Consider the following 20,311-nt stretch of genomic DNA (forward strand, 5'->3'; position numbering starts at 1 on the left):
ATATTTTGTTCAGTAAAAAATATTTTTTATATATAAATTATTTTTTATGAAATAAATAAAACTTAATAATTTTTTTTTTAAATAAAAAAGAGAAAATAAAAGAGATTTAACGAGTTAGGTAAAATAAATTCCAATAATATGGAACTGTAATTTTATTAATGGGGTCGTTGATGTAACACCCCAAATTTTATTATTTATGAGTATTTTTGATATTTTAATTTTATTTAAATTTTAGGAATTTTTTTGAGATTTTTCGGATTTTAAAAATCGGGTTCGATTTTCCGAAAATATAAACTTTGATGATTTTTAAAAATTAATTTAAAGACCACGTGGCAAAACTAAAAATATATTTGGAGTCTACGTATTTTTCTGAGTTTTACGGAATTTTTTCGGAATTTTTGGACCTCGTTTTCGGTCCCGAGGCAGAGTAAAAATTCAAAATTTTGTATTTCGAATCGAACCGGCCGAATCGAACTGGACCGGATCGGACCGGTCGAATCGAACCGGCTCCCTTTCCTTTTTCTTCTCCCGCGCGCGTCGTCCCTCTCTTTTCTCTTTCTTTTCTCTCTCCTCCCCTCCCCTGCGCACGCGAGTCGCTCCAGTTTCTCCGGCCAAATCCGGCCGATCCGGCCACCGATTGGACCGGGTCTTGTGTCTAAAATCATCTACTCGGCGAGAGCTTTCCATAGACACCAAGAACGCCGAAATCCATCGAGCGGTTTGTCCGATTTTTTGCTCGGGAAGATTTTAGCCCATTTCGACTTTTGGGCTAGATTTCTCGAAAACCGTGAATCCCACGAGGAAACCGAGGCCACCAGCACGCTCCATTCGTCGAGAGCTTCGCAACGACATAAATTTCGAATTTTTCCGACACCGATTTTCGGTGTGTCCCACGGAACTTCGCAGTGTAATTTCGAGCATTAAATGAGCTTAGAAAATTCTGAAAAATTTATGTGCTAACCCCCGTGTTATGGGCTTCGTGTAGGTATCCTCGATTCGCGGAAATTCGACAGTTGACCGGGTCTGCAAATTTCGGGCCAGACAGACCCGTGACCGGAAAAGTCTCCGAATTGGGCCGAGGTTTTGGCTAGCCCCCCATTGTCAGACGTCCCGAGCGCGTCCCCGAAGTCAGAATCGGCAAAGGTAAACCCGAACCTAGTTTTTACGTAATTTTCTAGTGCTTAAATAGGATTAAAAATCCATAAAATATTCGTGGTAGCTTAGAAAATTACGATTCTTTTTGCAATAGCTTAGTAATATTGCTAAGGACCGCGGGGCAAAGTTTTATAATTTTTAGAGCTTGTTTGGCGGTTTGCAAAAATGATCAATAATAAGGACTAAATTGAAATTTTGCGTATTGTGATGGATGATTGATTTGATGGGCCCAGGAGGGGCTGTGTGATATGATTGAACTGTTGATGTATGGATTGTGAGTATAGAAGTGCGTTTTTAGCCCTTTTGCAGGTTGGGTAGGTCCTAGGTATAGGGGAGACTCTGCCGGATTTTCGGCACGACTTAGGACGTAATTGGTCTTTTTCTTTATTTGTATTGAGTCAGATTGTATTAAATAAATGTAATATGATTGTCAGGTGAGCCGGGACAGCCTTCTTCCTCCGCCCAGCCGCCACAGTAATTTGTCGTCAAGTCTGTGAGTAAAATATTAATTTTAATTATAATTTCGATATTATTATATGTTCAGCATGCCCATGCATCACTTATATGCATATATTTATGTAGTTAAACTCTAGGCACGATTTATGTTGCATTCATAACTGTTGATGTACCATGGATGTTGTTGTGGTAATTTGGAGCAGTGTTGGCGTGCGTGTGATGTGGTGTGGACTATGGATAGGACGGGGTAGTCACGGCTTGAGTAATTCGCTGGGACCCGTTCCTTCGAGGGGTAGTCACGGCTTGAGTAATTCGCTGGGACCCTCGATTTGGTTATTAAGTGGAAGTCCGAGCTTGAGTAATTCGCTGGCACCAGGTTGGATTTAAGAGAGCTGTATAGGGGATCAGCTCCCATATGTTATGATTGATACTACAGGGTGTGTGAGTGCTCCAAATTACCTTTTTGATGTTATGATGTGAAAATGTTGTGTATGTTGCATTTCACTCTACAGGTTGCATTAGTTTCAGATAGTTATAGAGATTATAGTTAAGATTGATATTTTACTCTCTTAGTCGAACGCTCACTCCTGTTCAAAAATTTTTACAGGCCACAGGAGGATATTTTGTTCAGGTTAACTCGCCTTTTACCTCGCAGGTTGTTTATCAATATTGTGTAATTTTAATTACTCCTAGAATTTTCGCATGTGTTAGCAGTAATTATTTGAAATTGGTCTGTAATATTATATTCATGTTGGACCTGTAAACTTAATATTTTAAGTCTGTTTGATGGATTGGAGGAGGGAGCTGAGCTCCCATTTATTATTATGTTGATGAGTATGTGGAGGGTGAGCTGAGCTCCCCAATTGACTATATATTGTGTTTACAGGTCGGGTGAGTCGAAAACTCCCCGTTGGTAAATCCATTTTATGGCCGGACTCTGTCCATTTGTTTTCTTGATATTGGGCCCAAATGGGCCTTAGAGTTGGGTTAATGAACAGTTAGGCTTACTACGAGCCTCGGGGGCTTTAGGCTGGCCCAGGTCCTAGTGCCGGTCCGGCCCATAGGTTGGGTCATGACAAATGTGGTATCAGAGCTTAGGCTCCAGATTCCTAGGGAAAAGTTGTCTAAAGTGTTGGGAAAAGTCTAATAGGAGTCACATGCGGAAAAATAGGGTCCATATTCGTCTTGCATTGTCGTCTTTGCTTCTAGTTTCTGCTTCATATATTGTGTGTAAATATGAGTCTATAGAGCTGTGCAATGTGCAATTTTGAATTTTGTGGGCTAGTGCTGCTGAATTTCAGGAAAATGCGTAGAAGCAGGAGAGCCGCCATCGCACTGTAACTGATGTGCCCTGACGAGGTGTCAAGACAGATGAGGCGCCCGCCAGGAGGCGGGGTAGGAGGCCTAGAGTCGCTAAGTAGAAGAGCAGCTACCCACAGTTCAAGAACAGTCTTTCATGGCACAGGGTCCCATGGACCCCATGGCAGCTACTCTAGCTGGTCTGCAGAGAACCATCGACATGATGGCGCAGTATATGGTCCACCCTCCACAGCAGCAGCAGTCCACCGCACCAAGAGGGGAACCTTACAAACAGATCATAAATTTTAAGAAGTTGGTGCCTGGTACCTATGATGTGTCAGACGATGCATATCGGTTTTGGATTCTGCAGACAGCAGAAATGTGATTGGCCTGATATAAGATTGATAGTATGTATGCAGCACGTCATGGGGCCCATGACTAGGAAATGGATGAATGACTTCGTGTTACCCCGGATGGAGGGTTTGTCATGGGCTCGGTTGTGGAACTTTTATCAATCGGTTTGTGCGAAGCTTCAGAGATCGAAGCGGTGGGCCTTTGAGGCCTTAAGACAGAATGGCAGTGTCCAGTAGATGAATATGCTCTGCACAATTCGAATTGAGCAGATATGCCCCTACAGCAGATCTCACAGAGACTATGAAGGTGAAAAGATTCCTAAAGGGGCTTGACAGAGGTATGCGAACACGGCCATGATGTCGGATCGATCTTTTGATGTGGTGGTTGATCGAGCAGATTGAGATTAGCTATCTTTGTGGATGACAAGCGGAAGAGCAAAGAAAACAGAGCGAGAGGGTTCCTCGGTGTCCCTTCCATGGGTACTCCGGACGGTGGTGGCGTGGTAATTACAGAGGAAAGGGTAGGAGCAAGAGAAGTGGTTTGAACCGACCACGAGGATCTGCACTGTGCGGATCCAGCGGTGGTAACAGATTCGAGTACGATAGTTAGTGCAGTTCAGATCCTCCTTGGCACCTTGTGCACAGTGTGGAAGAGGACATTCAGACCTTGTTTGATGGGATCAGAGTATGCTTCTGTGTGGCCAACCGGGTCACTTTGCTAGAGAATGCCCCATGTTGGCCATGAGCCACGGATGGGGTCACAGGTTCTCATTGCGAATGTTCCTCGGCGATTGTATCCGGTGATTCCAACATGGCAGCGATCGATTCGATGGCCAGGCCGAGGACAAGGGGCGTGGATTTGGAGGCGGTCAGAGGTAGAAGTCGATGTCGTGGTTACGCCACTCGGGGTAGGGGTCAAGCTCGGGTTTTCACCCCGACCCACCGGGATGCTCAAGCTTCAAATGCGCTTGTGGCGGTATTCTTCTCAGTCCTGTTCTTAAGAGGCTCGTGTATTGATAGATCCGGGTGCTATGCACTCATTTGTCTCCCCTGTGTATGACATGAGGTTGGGTAGAAAACCTACAAATTTAGAGTGCCATTTGTCAGAAGCTACCCCACTTAGAGACAACATAGAAGTAGACATGGTATTCTGTAGCCCAGTGGTAGTGGATGGAAAGATCCTCCCAGCAGACTTGGTTCCTCTACCGATGAATGGATTTCGATGTAATCACGGGATGGGTGGTTGGCAACTCATTATGCCACCTTAGACTGCAGGAACAAAGGTATACTTCCACAGACCTGGTGTGGAAGAGTTTAGCTTTGATGGTGAGAGGAGCGTGGCTCCATATAATTTGGTGTCAGCAATTAGTGCCAGTAAAATGTTGAGGCGTGGATGCCAAGGGTATTTGGCATTGGTGAGAGATACATCTGCAGAAGGTGTCATTATGGAAAATGTTCTGTTGTCGAGAATTTATGGATGTCTTCCTGCAGGAGCTTCGGGGTTGCCACCGTAAAGGGAATAGAGTTACGCATTGATGTTATTCCGGTACAAACCCCATATCGATGCCACCTTACGAGGATGGCACCAGCAGAATTGAAAGAGTGAAGGAGCAACTACAGGAGCTCTTGGACAAGGGTTTCATACGTCCGAGCACTTCACCCCGGGTGCTCTGTTCTATTTGTGAGACAGAAGGATTGGTCATTGAGGTTGTGTATCGACTACATACAGCTGAACAAGCTGACTGTGAAGAACAAGAAACCACTTCCTCGCATCGATGAGTTGTTTGATCAGCTACAAGGAGCTAGATTCTTTTCAAGATAGACCTGCGGTCAGGCTACCATCAATTGAGAATCAGGAATGAGGACGTGTCCAAAACGGCTTTCAGGACCAGATATGGTCATTATGAGTTCTTGGTGATGTCTTTTGGACTCACTAATGCACCAAAGACCTTCATGGACTTGATGAGCAGGTGTTCAAGCCATTTTTGGACCGCTTTATCATCGTATTCATAGATGACATTACGTATACTCTCGGACCGAGGAAGAACACGTGTGGCACTTGAGGATGGTGTTGCAGACTTTGAGGGAGCACCAGCTATACGCCAAATTTTCGAAATGTGAATTTTGGCTAGAAAGCATCTCATTCTTGGGACACGTGGTTTCAAGTGACGGTATTCAAGTGGATCCCAAGAAAATTGAAGTCAGAATCGATTGGCTTAGGCCTACAAATACCACCGAGGTGCGAAGTTTTCTGGTTTAGTCACTACAAAGGCGTTTTGTGCAAGATTTCTCCGGGATAGCGGCTCCTAACTAAGTTGACCAGAAGAATGTTCCATTCATTTGGACAGATGATCGTGAGGTGAGTTTCCGAGCTCAAGGAGTGTCTAACCACCGCCCCTGTGTTGACACTACCGTGAGTGGTGAAGGATACGCCGTGTCTTGTGGACGCCTCGAGTTGGCCTAGGGTGTGTTTTGATGCGTAATGGAAAGGTAGTGGCTTATGCTTCAAGGCGGTGAAGAGGCATGAGCGTAACTACCCCACCCATGATTTGGAAATGGCGGCTGTAGTCTTTGCACTTAAAATCTGGAGACACTACCTATACGGTGAAGTGTGCGAGATATACACCGACCACAAGAGTTTAAAGTACATCTTCCAACAGAGGGATTTAAACTTGAGACAGAGGAGATGGATGGAGCTTCTGAAAGACTATGATTGCACCATCCAGTACCACCCTGGGAAGGCCAATGTTGTGGCAGATGCCTTGAGCAGAAAATCTTCTGGCAGTTTGGCGCACATTTCAGCAGAGAAAAGACCATTGATTCAGGAAGTACATGAGTTGATGGATCAAGGTCTAATCCTAGATCTTTCAGATGAGGGGGTATTGTTGGCTCACTTTTGGTGAGGCCAGACTTGAGGGACAGAGTTAGAGTTTCCCAGCAGAGAGACCAACAATTGATGAAGATCATAGAAAGAGTACAGCAAGGTGAAGGTGGTGAGTTTGGATTTGCCAATGATGGCGCCCTAGTGCAAGGTTCTAGGATATGTGTGCCCGATGTGGACAACCTCAGGAATGAAATCATGCAAGAGGCACACTATACACTGTACAGTATCCACCCAGGTTCCACCAAGATGTACCATGATGTGAAGATAGCTACTGGTGGAATGGCATGAAGAGAGACATAGCAGACTTTGTGTCCAAGTGCTTGACTTGTCGTAAGGTGAAGTTTGAACACTGAGAGACCGTCGGGGAAGCTGCAAGAGCTCCCTATCCCGAATGGAAGTGGGAAATGATTACTATGGATTTTGTGACTGGTTGCCTCGTACCACGCGAGGATATGACTCGATATGGGTAATTGTAGACCGCTTGACCAAATCACTCACTTCTTGCCAGTTAAGACTACATATTCTGTGGCACAGTATGCCCAGCTCTACATTCGAGAAATAGTCAGATTGCATGGAGTTCCGGCTTCCATAATATCTGACAGAGGGCCCCAGTTCACTTCTCGGTTTTGGAGAAAGTTGCAGGAGGCACTTGGCACACAGTTGAACTTCAGTACAGCCTTCCACCCTCAGACAGACAGTCCGAAAGGACGATCCAAACACTGGAAGACATGCTTCGCATGAGTGTCTTGGATTTTGGAGGTCGATGGGATGAGCAGCCTAGCTCGTGGAGTTTGCCTACAACAACGATTATCACTCCAGATAGGGTTGGCACCCTATGAGGCATTATATGGAAGAAAGTGTAGGTCTCCTCTGTGTTGGGAGAAATGGGGAAGCGAAAGTGCATGATGTAGACCTAGTGCGGACACTTGAGGTAGTTCCTTTAATCGAGGAACGACGAGGACGCTTTCAAGATGGCGTAAGAGTTATGCGGACCCAGACGGAGGGATGTGGAGTTTGCAAAGGCGACTATGTATTCTGAAGGTTTCTCCAATGAAGGGAGTCATGAGATTTGGAAAGAAGGGCAAGTTGGCACCTCGGTATATCGGACCTTTTGAGGTTACCGATAGAGTGGAGCGATTGCCTCTGGTTGGAGCGACCACCCAACCTTTCTCACGTACATCCCGTGTTTCACATCTCCATGCGCAGGAAATACAGTCCCGATCCTTCTCATGTACTGTAGCCGGATGTGATAGAGCTAAAAGAGAACTTGACATTTGAGGAGCAACCTGTAGCCATAGTGGACTACCAAGTGAGACAGTGAGATCCAAAGCAGATCCCTATGGTTAAGGTTTTGTGGAGGAGTCAGTCAGTGGAAGAGTGCACCTGGGAGTCAGAGCGGGACATGCGTAGTAAGTACCCTTACTTGTTCAATGCATAATCATGTGTTTTATTCTGCCTTGTGTAAAAATTCGAGGACGAATTTTACTGTAAGGGGAAGAATGTAACACCCCAAATTTTATTATTTCTGAGTATTTTTGATAGTTTAATTTTATTTACATTTTAGGAATTTTTTGGAGATTTTTCGGATTTTCAAAATCGGGTTCGATTTTACGAAAATATAAACGTTGATGATTTTTAAAAATTAATGTACAGACCACGTGGCAAAACTAACAATATCTGTGGAGTCGACGTATTTTTCTGAGTTTTACGAATTTTTGAATTTTGGACCTCGCTTTTCCCCGAGGCGAGTAAAAATTCAAAATTTTGTATTTCGAATCGAACCGACGGATCGGACCGGTCGAATCGAACCGCTCCTTTCCTTTTTCTTCTCCCGCGTCGTCACTATCTTTTCTCTATCTTTTCTCTCTCCTCCTCCCCTGCTGCCGCTCCAATTTCTCCGCCAAATCCGGCCGATCCGCCACCGATAGGACCGGGTCTTGTGTCTAAAATCATCTACTCGTCGAGAGCTTTCCATAGACACCAAGAACGCCGAAATCCATCGAGCGGTTTGTCCGATTTTTGCTCGGGAAGATTTTAGCCCATTTCGACTTTTGGGCTAGATTTCTCGAAAACCGTGAATCCCACGAGGAAACCGAGGCCACCAGCACGCTTCAGTCGTCGAGATCTTCGCAACGATAAATTTGAATTTTTCCTACACCGTTTTTTGGGTCCCACGGAACTTCGCAGTGTAATTTCGAGCATTAAATGAGCTTAGAAAATTCTGAAAAATTTATGTGCTAACCCCCGTGTTATGGGCTTCGTGTAGGTATCCTCGATTCGCGGAAATTCGACAGTTGACCGGGTCTGCAAATTTCGGGCCAGACAGACCCGTGACCGGAAAAGTCTCCGAATTGGGCCGAGGTTTTGGCTAGCCCCCCATTGTCAGACGTCCCGAGCGCGTCCCCGAAGTCGGAATCGGCAAAGGTAAACCCGAACCTAGTTTTTACGTAATTTTCTAGTGCTTAAATAGGATTAAAAATCCATAAAATATTCGTGGTAGCTTAGAAAATTACGATTCTTTTTGCAATAGCTTAGTAATATTGCTAAGGACCGCGGGCAAAGTTTTATAATTTTTAGAGCTTGTTTGGGCAGTTTTTGCAAAAATGATCAATAATAAGGACTAAATTGAAATTTTGTATTGTGATGGATGATTGATTTGATGGGCCCAGTGAGGGGCCTGTGTGATATGATTGAACTGTTGATGTATGGATTGTGAGTATAGAAGTGCTTTTAGCCCTTTTGCAGGTTGGGTAGGTCCTAGGTATAGGGGAGACTCTGCCGGATTTTCGGCACGACTTAGGACGTAATTGGTCTTTTTCTTTATTTATATTGAGTCAGATTGTATTAAATAAATGTAATATGATTGTCAGGTGAGCCGACAGCCTTTCTTCCTCCGCCCACCGCCACACAAGAATTTGTCACAAGTCCGTGAGTAAAATATTAATTTTAATTATAATTTCGATATTATTATATGTTCAAGATGCCCATGCATCACTTATATGCATATATTTATGTAGTTAAACTCTAGGCACGATTTATGTTGCATTCATAATGTTGATGTACCATGGATGTTGTTGTGGTAATTTGGAGCGGCAGCGTGCGTTGGCGTGCGTGTGATGTAGTGTGGACTATGGATAGGACGGGTAGTCACGCTTGAGTAATTCGGGACCCGCCTTCGAGGGGTAGTCACGGCTTGAGTAATTCATGGACCTCGATTTGGTTATTAAGTGGAAGTCCGAGCTTGAGTAATTACCGCATCAGTTGGATTTAAGAGAGTCAGATAGGGATCACTCCCATATGTTATGATTGATACTACAGGTGTGTGAGTGCTCCAAATTACCTTTTAATGTTATGATGTGAAAATGTTGTGTATGTTGCATTTCACTCTACAAAGTTGCATTAGTTTGAGATAGTTATAGAGATTATAGTTAAGATTGATATTTTACTCTCGAGTCGAACGCTCACCTGTTCAAAAATTTTTACAGCCAGGAGGATATTTTGTTCTGGGTTAACCTGCCTTTTTACCTCGCAGGTTGTTTATCAATATTGTGTAATTTTAATTACTCCTAGAATTTTCGCATGTGTTAGCAGTAATTATTTGAAATTGGTCTGTAATATTATATTCATGTTGGACCTGTAAACTTAATATTTTAAGTCTGTTTGATGGATTGGAGGAGGGAGCTGAGCTCCCATTTATTATTATGTTGATGAGTATGTGGATGGTGAGCTGAGCTCCCCAATTGACTATATATTGTGTTTACAGGTCGGGTGAGTCGAAAACTCCCCGTTGGTAAGTCCATTTTATGGTCGGACTCTGTCCGTTTGTTTTCTTGATATTGGGCCCAAATGGGCCTTAGAGTTGGGTTAATGAACAGTTAGGCTTACTACGGGCCTCGGGGGCTTTAGGCTGGCCCAGGTCCTAGTGCCGGTCCGGCCCATAGGTTGGGTCGTGACAGTTGAGTTGGTGACTTTTCTAGTGCCTACCTCTTTAATCTTCAAACAAGAAGATTTTCAATGCTTCAATTCTCAAAAGAGTCATTGAAGCACGTTTTCAGAATCAAACTTCATGTGCAATTCTTAATGAGAAATGTTATCACAGCAAAGTCAAAAGTGAATTTGACAATTCTTCAAATGGGGCTTAAGCAATTGTTTGCAACTTATCCCTTTGCCCCTTGCCACTCCAAATGGTCTGAGTTAATGCCTTCCCCTCATGTGCCTATATGGGGTTTCAGTTTCTTTACAATTTACAATTCTATTGGCAGAACTCCATCTGTTTGGTGAAGGCAAATTTCAATTAGGTTTTTCTATTCGCATAAAGCTTAATTTGGTTCGTATATTTGTCGAAAAAGTTTAATTTAATTAATTTTTTATTTAAATTAATTCAAAATTTTTAATTTAAATTCAATTCAGTCTAAAAATAAAAAAAAAATAAAAAAATTGAGCCCAAAAAATGAAGAAATTGAACTTAATTTTTTTTTTTATTTAAATTGCCATATATTTTAATTTTTAAATTAAATTGAGTTTAAATTAAAAATTTTGAATTAATATAAACAACAAGATAAAAATAGCAAAAATGAACTTTCATAATAAATATAGAGGTAAAATTGAATATTTTGGCCTTTTCTATTTATTACTTAGTGATAAAGAGTTGAGAGAATGGGTATTTGTGTGAGGCTGGAGACAATAGCCCATTGAATCTAATCTGGTTCAGAGATGAGCAGATTTCAGTCTGAATTGAAAAATCGAATCGAACCTAATTAATTCAGTTTAATCTATTCTGTTTTAAAATTCAATTGGTTTGGTTCAGTTTATAAATTTTGATAATTTCAATTAGTTAGCTTAGTTAGATTATTTTCATAAAAAAAAATGAACTGAACCAAAATTACTCGTATATATATTAAGGAAACCCTGAGATTTTTTAGTTATAATTTCTAAGTTTTTTTTTTTTTTTTATGTTGTTGCCATTGAGATTTAATGTTGAAAATATGAAATCTTATAAAATTTAGTTTGATCAGTTTAAAATCAAACCGAATCAATAGTTATCAGTTTGATTTGATTGTTTCTTAGTGATCGATTTGGTTCAATTTTCAAAATTATTGATTTTTGGTTTTTGATTTTATCAGTTCGATTTGAAATTGAATCGACTATTTGCACAACCCAATTTAGTGTAATGGTGAAATTAAATAAATATTTTTATTGAAATAAATATATATTTCTCACTTGATAAGTATTAGGTTGAAAAATATATATATATATATATATATATATATATATATATATATATATATATATATATATATATATATATATATATATAATAATCTAAACATGTCAAAAAAAATTTAAATCTTTTTATTGAAAGATCGAAATTCATTAGTGAAAATAAAAATATCTTTTATTATTTAATTATAATATTAAATTAATAATATATATTTATATCATGTATATGTAAATATTTTTATATTTTAATAAAATTCTCAAAATAAAAAAAAAACTCTCTTTAAAAAAATATTTATAATTTCATTTTCTTTTTGACAAAATAAATATTTTTTATTAATATTTTTTTAAGTGTATTAAACACTAAAAAAATATAAAAATTAATTTTCTGAAAAATATTCTATCTCTATATTTTCTTTTGTTATGATAAGGAAGAAATATGATTAATTAGATTAATTCTGGAACATTCGGGTCTTAAGTCTTAATTAATATTTTTTTTATGCAGAAAGTCTTTGTCAACATTGAGTGTTGAACGCTAACACAAAAATAAAAACAATATAACAAATCAGAAAAATACACCTCAGCCTGATGAATTTTATTTTATATATAAAATTAAAGTGCGAAGATGAATTTTTTTTTAATTAGTATTTTCGTTAAAGTTATTATCAAAATAAATAAAAAAAAATGTTAATCAGTTAAAAAATATTAAAAACATTTAAAATAATATTTAAAATAAATAAATTTTAATAATAATTTCAAATAATATCTTAATATCAAATTCCATGCAAGCAATGACGAAATCATTTAGTTTCGTGCAGAAGAAGCAATAAATTTTTATTTAAAGTTATCTGTTGCGAAATTATAGAGAATTAATTTTTTTTAATTTTACTTTTTTATCTTTATTAAATGTAATAATAATTATTTTAATTTTTATGTGATATAAAAAATAATTTAATCAATCACTCATATATTTTTTTATAAAAATAATATTGTTTAAAATATGAGGAGACAGAATAATTATTTAATTAATTTATATATATTTATATATTTATATATATTAAAATTAAAATATATAAATAAATTCATAAAATCATGGAAGTAATTTAAAATTTTATATTTATTATTTTTTTATTATAATTATAACTGACATTTACCGATATATATGTCATTTTATAAAAAAGTGACATGCTTAAATTGATTTTAATAAATATATGAATATTTAAAATTTAAATAATATAAAATATTTAAATTTTTATTTTAATTAATTTTTTTTATTTTCTTTTAATTATTAAATATATAAAAAAAATCACATAAATCACAGATAATATGATTTTATATGTTATATTTATGCAGACAAGCTTTGTAGCTTTTCAAAGTCTGTTATTTGGATTTCTTCAAAAGAATCTTCCCATCCATAAAATAGTATCATCACTTAAAAAAAAAAAAAAAAATCTTTTTCACCTTTTTCTTGACTGGTTGAGCTAGACATCATGATAGAGCTGATCAATATTTTCTTAATAATAATAATAATAATAATTTATTATTGATTGGATAGTGCTGAGTTCTGATGGTGATGAATACAGATACCTAAAGAGAAAAAGGTGAAAAGATTTGGAAAGAAAAAGATTGGTCTACAAAAAGAACAAGAATAATATCCTATAATATTATTTTGCTGTTTCTTTGTGTCTGAAATGATGAGTACTAAAATTGACATGAATCATAAAATTATTAGTAGATACCAATTTTCTATAGGCAGATATTTAATGTATCTTCATGTTTACTCATGGGATTTCATTTAGATCAAATGCTTTATTTACAATAACTATAGGGTATAAAAAAAAAATTATCTTGATCTTAATTTGATTTATTTATGAATTTAATATATAATATATAAATTTTATTTATTTTATATATAAGTCTTATTATATATATTATGTATTTTAATAAATTGAATTTAAACAATAATTTTTTCATAGATAAAGTAATAAAATACGAGACCATTATTCCTAAACTACATGTCTACACCATAAAAATGTCCTATACATCCCCAAAATCCCCTAGAAGTCCCAATCCAAAGGCAACTAATTCCTATCCCTACTCATTACAAGAAGTAGGGATAAACATTTGGTTCAAATCGAATCGAATCAAATTAAATCATAAAAATTAAATTACATATTTTAGAAAATCAAATTAAATATAATTGAATCTCTTTATTTCAGTTCGATTATGTTCAAATTGATTGATTTTTATTTTTGATTAATTTTTTAATTTATACTTAATTTTTAAATTATTTTGTCTAATTTTAACTTTGGTTTGAACCTAATAACCGTTAATCAATGAAATTAAATAATTTATATATATATATATATAATTACATATAATTTATAAATTCCCTATAAAAATAAATCAATTTAAAAATCGATTCTATCTAATTTGGTTCGATTTGAATATATAAAATTACTATTTAATTTGATTTAACCGATTTTTTTTCTCTTCAAAACCGAACTGAACAGAAATAATCGAAATTTTTATAATATAAAATCAAACCTAACTGAATTATTTTAAAAATCGAACCAAATTACAAAATTAAGACTGTTCGATTTGATTTATTTAATTTGAACCAAATAATGCTCACCCCTAACAAGAAGCATGAGTCAATAAAAGCAATATTCCATTCCCATAGGTCATATACCTTCTGTCCCATTGTAGTATATGACTAAGAAAATTTTGTTCTCATTTTATTTACTATTTAAAAAAAATAATAAAAAAGCATTAATTATTTATTTATGATAAATTAAATTTAAACAATAATTTTTCCTTAAACAAAGTAATAAAATATGGGACCATTATTCCTAAACTACATGTCTAAACCATAAAAATGTCCCATACATCCCCAAAATCCACTAGAAGTCCCAATCCAAAGGCAACTAATTCATACTTATTACAAGAAGCATGAGTCAAAAAAGCAATATTCCATTCCCACCATCCCATTATAGTAGATGATTTTGAATTTTTTTTTTCTTTGTTTATTATTTTAAAAAATTGAGAAAGTATTTTTTTTTTTAATTTTGCTCTTATCTATTATTAGTTTCAATGCATTTATCTCTTTTTAATACTTTTTCATATTCCAATGATATTATAAGGGTATTTTAGTTAATTATTAATCTTTAATGCTATCTAATTATTTGTTAAGTTTCTATTTATTTTACGAAAAATAATATATATATATGAAAAATATTTTTCATAAAAAATGTTTTCTAAAAAAATTTTCATGAAAATATTTTTTATTATTTGATTGAAATGTTAAATTAATGACATGTGTTTATTTTATATGTGTATAAATATTTTCATATTTTAATAAAATTATTAAAGCCTAAAAAATAGAAAATGACTTTCTTTTTTGAAAAAGTGAAGTCATTTTTCTTAAAAATGACTCAATTTTCCCTTGATCAATAAAATATTTTTTGTTAATTAACTTTTGTGAGTGTCCCAAATGCTAAAAAACTTAAAAATTATTTTTTGTGAAATAAACGGAGTCTTAATTTATGTACAAAATGCTTAAAAAACTATTATAATAGGACGGAAAGAGTAATTTTTTTACTAATCCCTTAAATATTCCTGCTTTCTAAATTTTATTTTGTCAAAAATATCCTCAAGCATAATTTTATGTCCCATCTAAAAACTTGGGACAATGTTTGATTTTACCTACCAATTAATCTAATTTGAAACCACCTATAATTCATTTATTCAAATCTAAATAATCCATAATTAACCCAATGACTTGTATTATTTGATTCGAAATTGATTATTTTAATTTGATTCAATAAAAAAAAAATATTTTCTTGGTGAAAAATAATGAGTGAGACCCATGATTCATTCTCCTCAATTTGAAGAGAAAGTTGGAGGAATGGTTATGAAATTATATTTTTATCTCTTAATTATATCATTTAAAAAAAAATAAAAAAATAAATAGAGATTTTGTTATTTATTAAACAATATTCTTTCCCTTTTCCACTTTATATCCTACTTTTTTTTTATTTTCTAATATTTTTAAGGTGAAAAAAAAATTATTATATTTTTTAAATTTACTAATATTTTTAATTTACAATTTACAAAAAATTAATTTTTTCTAAATTCATAATTATCATTCACAACAATACCTTCTTCAGTTATCAACTTGAAGTGTTGATCATTAGGGGTGAGCATTCGGTTCAAATCGAATCGAACCGAACCGAATCGAATCGAACCAAATTAAATTATAAAAATCAAACCGAATTGAAATGGGTGAAAAACTGAATTGAACCGAGCCGCTCTATTTCGGTTTAGTTCGATTTAAATCGATCGGTTTGATTTTTTATTGATTTTTTAATTTAGACTTCATTTTCAAGTTATTTGGTCTAATTTTAACTTTAGTTTGAACCTAATAACCATTAATCAATGAAATTAAACAATTAATTAATTTCTACTTTAATTAAAAAAATAAAATAAATTATTTAATTTTAAGAATTTTGATATAAAATTAGTAAAAGTTGTTTTATGTATCAATAAATTTGAGCCAATCAACACCAAGTTATAATACTTTCAACTCATATTTAGTACACAATCATGTATATATAATAAATATATTCTGATTATAAAAAATATATTCTAATTATTAATTATAATCATGAAAATTCTTATATTTAAGATAAAAATATATAAATTTTATGTATTTAACAAATAAGTTTCACTATATATCTCGTATATTGGATATAAAAGACTGTTAGGTACATTCAATACACATACACTATTTTTTATAATCACGTAGGACTTAGATATGATGACCCATTTTTCTATAAAAGAGGAATCACTACTTTTATGCGCACTAAAAATATTTTATAATCTTTCGTTGAATACATACTAAATCAGGTTAGGCAATAAATAAATAAATTATAATCAGTAGTTATAGTACTAACTTTTGCAAAAATTGTTTTCAAAAAATTTTCCTACTAATTGCCCTGAAATTTATTTAAAAGAAAAGGAAAAATCCTCTATTATAAATGTGCCATTCACCTTCATGTTCTCCCTTCTCCTTCTCCATTATTCTTCATTTTCCTTTCACTTTGCAAAATTCTGCTCAAGAATCACTCATTTTATACAAAATTTATTGTATACTTTCTGTTTTATTAAGCTGAGATTCTGCTTCTTCTCTGCTAGTTTACAGAGTATCCCTGCTAGTTCTTCAAACCATTTTTTTTGAATTCTTTTTTCAGATCATCCAGTTTGAGATGATGGCAACTAACTCTTCCACCTCCCAGAAGGAAAAGAAAAGAAATTTTCCTCCAAAGAGAGGCCAGATCACAGCACAGATTTTTGAAAGCTTGATCAGAACTGTTGTCTACATGGTCTCCAAGGCAGGGGAATTTCTGCAGAAAAACAGAGGACATGGTGGAGAAGATGGAGGAATTTCTTCTTCTGCTGCAACTCCACCATTAAGCGCCTATAACTCGGATGGATGAGTTTCTTGTTCCACTTCTTTTCAAGTCTTTATCTCAGAATTTGTGCTACAGCTTTCTTTCTTGTAGATATTTCAAATATTATATATATTTTTTTCTTATATATTATAAAAATTTCCAGTTTAAACATTTTGGTATGTAAATTTAACGCATTTGGCCCAAACTTGGCCACGGGCGGATTCAAAAAATAAATCAGATTAGGAACATCTCGGGTCGACGATTTAGGTTTATGAACATGTTCGGAATTTGGGTATAAGGGGCTGGTTCTGATTCCCCTCCTAGAACCTGGACCAGAACCGGCTGGGAAAAGTGTTTGTTTAATAAGTCAGTGGCTAGGTTGCTCCTACAAGGGTTGAGCATTTAACTCAAACTGAATCAAATTATCAAAATTGAATTATTATATTTTAAAATCGACTTAATCAAAATGTATAAAAAATCGAATTGAACTGAACCACCCTAATTTGGTTTGGTCGAACTGATTAATTTTTGAGCTTTAATGATTTTTTTATTTAGATTTGATTTTTAAGTTATTCGGTTTGATTTTAATCTTGAGTTGAACCTAATAACTATTAATCAAGGAAATCAAACAATTTATAATAATAATAATAATAATAATAATAATAATAATAATAATAATAAAAAAGTAATTTGATTTGGTTCGATTCAATCAATTTTTTTCTTCAAAATCACACTAAACTGAAATTCTTAAAATTTTAAACCAAACCTAACCAAATTACTAAATTAGGGTTATTTGGTTTAGTTTATTCAGTTCAAATCAAATAATGCTCACCCCTATCTTACATAACTCATATTTGAGCAAGTTCTAGCAGGAATCTTCTATTCATATTTATTTTTTATAAGGGTGTATAGCCACACTGTAAAACTAATCAACCCAATGAAACCAAAGAAGATTAGACCGAAAACAATGGTTTTCAAAGATTTAATATTGATTTCGGCTTATAAGGGAAGATAAACCTATTAATTGGTTTTGTTGTTGATTTGTTAAAAAAAAAAAAAATTTAAAACAACTCGACTCGAACCGATTATCTAAATATTTTAAAACTATGTCGTTTTGTATTCCTATACATGCACAAATCGCAGACCTAACACTTCACTCTTCTCCTCCATTTCTACTTTCTCACGTTTTCTTCCATATATTTCAACAGCAATACACTTCTTTCTTGGCAATACACTGCTTCTCACAACACTTCTTCCCCAGCAACCGATGCTACACTTCTTCTCACAACTACTCTTCTTCTCCATCTTGTTTTCTTCTTCAGTTTTTCAAATATGATGTTTGGAAAGTCTTGCATGTGAACTTCTAGAAAGGAAAAATGTTGGATATAATGTCAATGAATTTTGCTTTTGCCTCTTTATATAGTATATTTTCATGCTGATTCTGTGGATTCTGCTTCTCTTTCTCCACTTATGATTTCTTGGAGAATTGGGCTATGCAATCTACAAATCTTTTTGTGGTCCTATCTATTTCTGTGGTTGGTTTGCCTTTTGATACCTTAATTTTCAAACCTTTTTGTCTTTATTCCTTGTAAAAGGAAATACATCTGAAATTTCCATTATTATATATTTTTTTAAATTGTTTTTATGCTTTTAATTAAAAAAAAAAATCAATGCATGTATAATTCTAGACACATATCTAAATGGAACCCAACGCACATATTGAAATTCAATGCTTAGTAGTTGTTTTTCTAAAGCTAAATTATTAAAGCAAAAGGCATTTTGCTGAAAATAGTACAACATTCTATGGCCTAAAACATACGGAGTTGGTTCCATACTGGGCATGAGCATCTAATTTCATCCTTAAATTAATCTTCCACCTTGAAATGAACAGACTTGCCTTTACATTGTTGGAAAAAAATAAATTAAAAGATTATGCTTCCATGACTCCAATTCAAGCTCAAGAGTGAGAAAAATAAAGATCTAATATGAGTTATGACTCATATTCATAAAATTTTAAGGTTTTCGACATATTTATTTCATTAGTCTACTGAATAATCATATAAATAACAATAATTATATAAATGAGTTCATAATTTAAATGTATACTTTGAATGCATAAATCAAATGTATAAATCAAAGTATACAAAGAACTCGATTGACCCTCCTGAGTGTACCAAATTCTTTCAAATTATAGGGCATATTGTGAACTAAATTTTTTTTTTTTGGGATAAATCATTTGAAAAAGAAAATATCAATTGAACTTTCACAAAATAAAACTTGTTTTTTTATTTCCTTTAAAATAATTTTTTAAGTTAGAAATTATTATTTTTTATTTTAAATATAAAATTAATAAAAAAATCAATTAAATTAAATCCCTACGAAATTCTGATTTTCACGGGCAATTCTGTTATAAAGCGAGAGTTGGACCCCAGATTGTGAACTACAATTTCTTGAGGATGGAAGGATTTGGTATTTTCCTTTATGGCCTTTTCCGAGAAAGCAAAGAGAACTTGCTGCGGTTTATCTTTTCTTTCATTGGTCGTCGCCTTCCCTCACATCATCATCAACATCAGCACCTTAAGGTGGCGTTTGACACGCCCTGCAATTTCCATTTCTACTGTTTCACCCACGTAATAAAATTAGAATTACAATTTCAACCCAATTCCATGGAACTGAAAATAACTTAGAATGAAATTTTAATAATTCTAAGTTATAATTTAGGAATTAAATATTAACCTAACACACACGCAAATATATTAAAATTTAAAAATAAATAAATATTAATAAATTTATTTATTCTTAGTGATCTTACACATCCAAAATCAAATTAAATAGTGAGAAATTTCAAACAGAGCACTTGTAACAGTAAAAAGTCAGCACTAAATTAGAGTCAATCACGAACAAACACATAAACCGAGCTAGGGTGAAACCGAGCAGAAGATAGATCGGTTTGACTTGGGCCAAACAATAATAAGAAAATGAAGCAACATTATCACTTGAAAACAAGCTGAATGAAAACTATAATGAGAATTAATAGTATCAAATAAAGATTAAGCTGGATTTTTATGAGACAATCTTAGGATATCAATTCAATATTATCTCTGTGATCGAGGCAATAACTATTTTCACTAAAGTCTATAAATATTAAAGACTCATGAATTGGGTATGCATACACATGAATTGGGTATGCATACATTCTATTTAAATCAATACAAAACTATTATATTTTATCAAATTAATATTACTAACTTAACAGTGAAATGACAAATAAGAAAGTCGTCAATCTTTTTTTTTTTTTTTTTGGTATTTTATAGGACTAATGTATCAATATGATTGGAATCTTAAAACTCATGACACCATTACTTAGTAATTATTAATTTTAACAATGTTTCGATGAAAAGACAAAAGCTGAAATCATTCAAACCCATCTTCCTCAAGTCATTTACCTCTCCTAATGTAGTCAATTATCTGCAATGAGAAAAGTGCTTGGTGGT

At 34.3% G+C, this 20,311-nt stretch overlaps 1 long non-coding RNA gene across 4 annotated transcripts; it reads left to right on the forward strand.

Annotated features, from left to right (window-relative positions):
* The first annotated feature begins 361 nt into the window (after positions 1 to 361).
* Positions 362 to 8,698, forward strand: LOC131178154 (uncharacterized). 4 transcript variants are annotated; one of them, XR_009147305.1, is made up of 4 exons: positions 362 to 883; positions 986 to 1,143; positions 1,590 to 1,648; positions 2,219 to 2,243. It is a non-coding gene; the product is annotated as an uncharacterized LOC131178154 (long non-coding RNA). The 4 variants fall into 4 exon arrangements; XR_009147299.1 differs by lacking the exon at positions 2,219 to 2,243 and adding an exon at positions 8,414 to 8,698 and having other exon boundaries at positions 367 to 883; XR_009147293.1 differs by lacking the exon at positions 2,219 to 2,243 and having other exon boundaries at positions 384 to 907; positions 1,590 to 2,177.
* Positions 8,699 to 20,311: the final 11,613 nt, after the last annotated feature.

Source organism: Hevea brasiliensis, chromosome 1 (assembly GCF_030052815.1).
Source record: "Hevea brasiliensis isolate MT/VB/25A 57/8 chromosome 1, ASM3005281v1, whole genome shotgun sequence".
In the NCBI taxonomy this organism is placed as follows: domain Eukaryota; kingdom Viridiplantae; phylum Streptophyta; class Magnoliopsida; order Malpighiales; family Euphorbiaceae; genus Hevea; species Hevea brasiliensis.